The following is a 6,285-nucleotide window of genomic DNA, read 5'->3' as shown; positions in this document are numbered from 1 at the left end:
CCAAGTGCTTATATTTTTTGCAAGTGTATACTAGATCGCAGCCAATGGGGGGACTGCTAGAAAACACTGAGAAGCCAGAAGAAAGAGCAAAAATTATTATAATTGGCCAGAATTAATTTAGTCAGGAAATGAAAAACGTGTTTGTAACTGTCCTGGGCTGGACCCACTTCTGACTGAGCACTGCAAATACATAATTTTAATACAAAGACTGATTCATTCATAAAGACACTTTATGACGTGCTTGCATCTGGCAGCAGGGGACAGGATTTACTGACCCCAGAGGGCCCTTGCTAGTGCAATGCTCAAACTTTTGGCACTGGTAGTTTCCACGCTGGACTCCTGGTGAAGAAATGCACATTAGTCATCAGTCCTTGAAAAGGATCCTGCGCTGCCCCATCATTTGAAGTCCCAGCCCCATCATCAGAACAGGATTGGGATTGTGCTCATGAGCCCATGAAGGTTTCTCCTTATTAAACATGTCAGAGGAGAGCATGGGAGCCCTGTGGCTCCTCAGGAGCTGTGGGGACTGAGGTGGGACTGCAGCACCTGGGGATCACAATGGACCAGTTTCTCTGTAAGCTACGACATCCAGCAATGTGCATCAACCCACAGAGGATGCATCGCCTCTTTCCCTTGGCATGGAAAGGGAAATAAAAACAAAGTCACCTCAATGACATGGCGTGAAGGCCTTTCTAAATTGAATTGCTCTTCCCTGGAAAAAAAAATAAAATATATATTTTTATACGGAGAAAGGAGGTAATTTCCTACAGCTAGACTTTGCCAAGCACTGTGAGGAATAACCAGCAAGAGAAATCCATCTGTAAAGCCATGATGGCTAAGGAGAGAGATTTCTACACATGCCAACTCCACCGTGGCTGCATTTATAGGAATTTGGAGTGTTACTGTGTGACAACAGAAACAGTTATATGTTGTCAGACCTTTTTTTAATGTGGTAAAAGGTCATTAATCATTTGCTAGTGCTCCAACAATCAAATGTACTTGATATCTTCATTTACTTATAGTGTTCATACCAGCTTCTCAGCTATCTTCATTTCCTTGGAAACAGCTGTTTTGCCTGCTAAGGAAAACGAAGTAATAAAAAAAAGGAAAAAAAGGAGGGGGGGGAAGAGAAAGTGGAAATACAATAAAGACAAGCACAAAAACTTGAAGGTTCTCAGTAAATACAGACCTCTATTACTTACGTGCAATCAATAAGGTCACTTGTGTACTAACTCATAACAAAGTACAGTTGACAATGTGTTATTTTTCTGCTGGAGAATATAATGTGAGGCTGAGCATGCTAATGACTTTTGGAAACGGGCAATGACAAAGATTGATTAATATCAGTTGACAGCCTGCTCCACAGCTCCGAAGCAGGAATAGCAATGATTGATTTGCCAAAATGTGGGGCACAGGCTTCAGATTATAGAAAGGCTACATCTGAGCTCTATCTGGTTTCAAAATATATTTTAAGGGCCAAATGTTTGACAGTAGTTAAATGCTTAAAGGAAAAAGCACAAGTGTAGCAATATTTTCAAAAGGCAGCTTATTCTAACAATGTTTTTTTCATTGTCTAAGTACCTTTACAAGCCTGAACCAGTAGAATGTTAAGTTCAGGAGCAGAAAGCCTACAAAAAAAACACTGAAACAAAAGAAAACAATGAAGGGTACAGCTGGCATAACTGACTTAAAAAATAATAGATCTGAGACATCATCACCAGCTTAATGCTGCAGCTTTCAATGCTAAAAGTCTCACCTAGTGAAGCATCACTTTCTGAGAGGACGAGGAACAAGGTGAACAACTACCCCCAGCAATCTGTAGGGCTGCTTGATCACTCTGCAAGCTCAAAAAGAAATGCAAGAAAAATATCACACCCCAGGCCAACAGGGATCCCCACATTTTTAGGCAACTGTATATGTGACAGAACGTGCTCCCCTGGGAACAGCAGATGAGGAGACGCAATCCCATCCTCACCTCGTGGGGGCTGAGGGGTGGGAAGTCTTGTTGAAAACTCAACCCATCCTTTGCATTTCCTCTTACACTAATGAGTTCAGCTTTTTACTAAGCACAGCACAGCCTGAGTGCCCTGAACCTTAGAAAAGCCAGACTAATAAGCTAATATCTATACTCACGCTCCATTTATAATGATTTTGTCTAACGCAGCATGCAAAAAGCAGGAGAGAAGGATGGAGAATTTCATGACAGATGTCCACCAAAGTGCTAGTCTTCATTAGGGATGTGGTCATGTGTGAAGTGCTGAGTTAGCTGACATGATGCTGGCTGTTTTCCCTAGACCAGGCCAACTTGCAGCCGGCACCATATCAGCTGATTGCAATTAAACCCTGCCGCTAATCAAAGCAGAGCCTCTAAAGCCATTCCCCTCTCCTAGCACTCCCCTCTGACTGCTGCAGCCACTGCCTTTGCAGCGTAACGCACCATCTCGGTGGTATCTCACAACGTAGCAGACTGCGATCTGCGTGGTGCAGACCTCATTAGGAAGAGAGGGCATTGAGATAACAACAAAATTGCATTTTCACTGAGCACAGAATCTGTGAAGAAGCGGACAAACGTTTGACTAGGGGAGCTTGGGGGTTTCCTGGGCTTCGTTCCAAAATGCATCTTTTAAATACGAATGCATTGTGTTATTTTTCATAATAAGTCTTATGGAGAATTCAGCAAGCTCTCAAGGCTCCGAGGATGGAAGCTTCCCTTCCCATTCAGTCATATCAGGGAGGGTCTGAGTTTGGGGATTTTTCACTCTTTTGAACTACTTGACATTTATCATGATGCTTCCAAAAAGAAGAGAGGCCCTCCTTCTCTGAGGCCAGCTCGTTTATAAATCAGTAGTATCTACAACTGATAGATTTTCCTTAATAAAATAAGGCATTTAAGGTGTTCAAAGATAAGCCAGCCTTTTGGGAGTATCAGCCACCCTTATTTAGTAAAGTTTGCAAAGAAATCGCCATTCTGAGTAAGTTGTCCCTTAAATAGGGCTCCACTGATCATGCACTAAAGAGAATTGATGTGCCTGTTCCAAGGAGCAGGTTCCTGATGTAAACGACTCATTTGCAGAAGTAGCTGTGCAAGAAATGAGGATTGGCACCAACTGGCTGCAGTACAACATTTTTACTGGTTGATACTCATCTCACCTTCCTTTGGTCCTCTCAAAGTCAGGTGTGGAAGGTCTAAGTAAGCCAGCAGAAGGCTCCTGCCACCTGTGGATAAAGGCAGGTGTCCTCAAAGGGGCTTTGTTTCTCTGACCCTAGGAGAAACACCTCATTTAATCATGCAGGTAGACAGCACTGCATTTACAACAGGAAAAGTTTGAGTAAACCTATACACGGAGCTCGACTTGCAGCACTCATGCCAAAAATCAGTCCTTTTATGATGGATAACCTGTAAAACCAAATGCAGCTACCAGGTAAAAAGCTGAGAGTCCAAATGCTCAAATGAGTCCAGTCAAAAGACAAGGGGAGTGACCCACAGAGGACACAGCAGAAAGTGTTTTTTTTTTTTTTCTCCTGAAGCCCATCCTGAGGTCTCCTTGGCCCCAGCGCAATCGCTTGCAGGTGCATTTGCAATACAGAGCTTTCCCTTGTGTGCACCAGCAGTTGGCTCTGGTATTACCCCACCTGCATGGAAAAATACGCGATGACATTTTCTGTCCTCCTTGGTTTTTAATCTCTCTCCACAAGATCAAGCCTTGGTGATTGAACGGACAGCTTGATGGGCAGATACTGAGACAGGAACCACTGATACCGCCTGCACTACTGACCAGAGCAATTAGCCAAAATTCAGACCCTTGGAAGTTGTGTTATTGAAGGGGAAGTTGATGGGTCAGGTAACTCTGTTGCAGCGATGACTGCATGAAGCCCAGCTTGCTTAGAAAAAACAAGCATCATATCACTAAAAAGTAACCCCTGCTCTTGGCTCCAAAGCTCTTTCTGAGCTCCCCTCAACACACACCATTTCCAAGTGGCTCTGTCTCCCTTACACAAATCCCCTCATATCCCACTTTGCAAAAAGAGCATCCTCCCAAGCTCTGGGTTTTCCAAATCCCAAACAAGACACATTTTGCCTTTTTTGGGGGGTGGGCAGGGCAGGTGGCCACTGTCTCTTAAAGCTGTCACTGGAAAGGTGGTAGTTAAAACCATTATTCTTGATAGAATTCAGCTCAAATCACAATAAAATCATACAGTGCATTATTGAAAAAAAGGGCCTTAACCATAGGAATGTTTAGCACTGAAATCATGTTTTCAGGACTTTGTGAGCTATCCCTCAAGTGAAAATTCACTCAGAAATCAATAGAATTGATTTTGTCTGTGCTGGACACTTTTCATGTGGCTGCATCGTGGATGCTAATTGACAGGTCAAAATCTGTACAGGGAGTTTGTGGGAAAACATCTTAACAGTTCATATTTAAGAGAAAAATAAATGATTATAGATGTCACTCTCGCATTTAGTACCAGAAACAAATCACAAACAGTTTTTAATATTTGAGTTCACAATGAAAAACTACAGCACAAAGACCACTTACTCCCCACTGCCATAAAGCTACTCAAGGCTCAGATTCCTTACCCTGAATTAAATAGATGGGAAAGGTCAGGGAGAACATCAATTACCTTGTTTTTCTAAACCAGCTACAAGTTTTAAGACTTTAGGAGAAGAACTTTTGCTTTTATTTCCACATCCCCATGGGAGAAGTATTAGTATGCTTCTGCTAGAAGTGGTGACTAAATCAAAATGTTTGTTATCTTTACCATTAGTATCTAAACAGTCTACAGCAGAAAAGAATGAGGCTTTTTGATGCCTAATCAAAAAGTTTGTTAGCTTCTACAAAATGTACACGGTACATTTTTGTGTGAGTTTGTGTGGTAGAACCCAGTTAAGATCTCAGATGAGAGTGACATTGTGGTTTGCTTTCATGCACAAAAGGACATAAAGTTCCTGTTAATGGAGAACAATGATCTCTGAAGTGAGTGAATCAAGTTTGAAATACCTCTGAACTACACAAAAACGATGTTTTAGAGCCTTGTCCTTATAAGACATTAGTGATCTGAGAGACTGGCTTTCAAGATAAAAGCAAATAGCTGACCTCTGTCAGCCTCTGCTGATAGCATCACATGTGAATGATTTAACTGTAAGATTAACCAACGTAATGAAGTGTTTTAACTATCATGTAAGAGAGACTTACTGTGATGTATGGCATGCTTTGCAAGCTCTTATGTGAATAATGTCAGCCAGTTTGTCTAAGTAACCACTGTGCTGTCCTCCCATATTGACTGAGAGGAGAAGCCCAGTAAACTCCTGAGAACAGGAAAAATGTGACTGTAACGCTGAGGGGCTGGGATGTGCCACTGCACAGGGATGAGAGAAGACCTGCAGGGAACCTCAGTGTTTTCAGGCTGAACAAAGTGGATTTTTAATTTATTTTGTGGTCAAGACAATCAACCTGATTCTTAAAAATCAAAATACCAGGCTTAATCCTAAGGGAATGTTAAAAAGAGCACAAAAAAATATGTAACACTGAGGCAGAAGTCAAACATGGTAGATATCACCAGAAGAAGCTGCGTGGTAAGAGGAAACAGCTGATGGGATGTTGCTACAAACAGATCAGCCTTTTATTAAAACCAGCATCCCCCTCTAGCCCTTCTGCACACCTCCTAGGTCAACACTCAGAGAAGGCGTGAAGCACCACCACACAGAAACTTGTGGTGTTTGCTGAATGATATGCATCAAAGTTTGGAAGGTGCCCAAGTGCTCCTGGAGGGACTCCGACAGGAGAGAGCTGGTCCTGCTGTGTGGGGGTGCAGAGCTCCAACGGTGAGAGAAGTTATCCTGAGAAACGAGTAAAGACGACAGCTCCTTTTTAAAAATAAACATGTTTCTGTAGAGCAGCTTGGCATGCAGGCTCACATATTTGTGTGTATAAATAGCCACTGCCTAAGCTTGTTTTGGGCTCTGCTGTCTCACATACATTTTTATGAAGCGGTTCTCAAGCTGGGAGGGTACGAAGGGTGCGGAGAAAGGGAGGGCATTTCCTGGGAACTGCTAGAAGCACAGTTGAGGATACACGCAAAGAAAGCTCAGAAGGCGAGTGGGGGACCGGCATAGGGCTGGGGCTGGAAACCTCTGGCCAAGAGGAGGAGGAAGGAGGGGGCAGACTGAGCAGAGACCATGGCTGTTGGGAGACCTTCAGCCCTGCTGCCCCATTTCCCAGCACCCAGGATCCTGCTGACAAAGGCTGATCTTTTCTTTCTCCCCTCCTACATCCTCTTTTTACT

General features: G+C 43.1%; 1 long non-coding RNA gene across 1 annotated transcript; it reads right to left on the bottom strand.

Annotated features, from left to right (window-relative positions):
• Nucleotides 1-718: 718 nt before the first annotated feature.
• On the bottom strand, nucleotides 719-2,291 carry LOC308200263. The gene is made up of 3 exons (XR_013955401.1): nucleotides 2,134-2,291; nucleotides 1,757-1,837; nucleotides 719-1,078 (listed from the first exon to the last, which is right to left on the bottom strand). It is a non-coding gene; the product is annotated as an uncharacterized lncRNA (long non-coding RNA).
• Nucleotides 2,292-6,285: the final 3,994 nt, after the last annotated feature.

This window comes from Anser brachyrhynchus (assembly GCF_964034855.1).
Source record: "Anser brachyrhynchus genome assembly, chromosome: 10".
Classification (NCBI taxonomy): domain Eukaryota; kingdom Metazoa; phylum Chordata; class Aves; order Anseriformes; family Anatidae; genus Anser; species Anser brachyrhynchus.
Note: the sequence above shows the minus strand (reverse complement) of the source record. Positions and strands in the feature narration are given on the sequence as shown.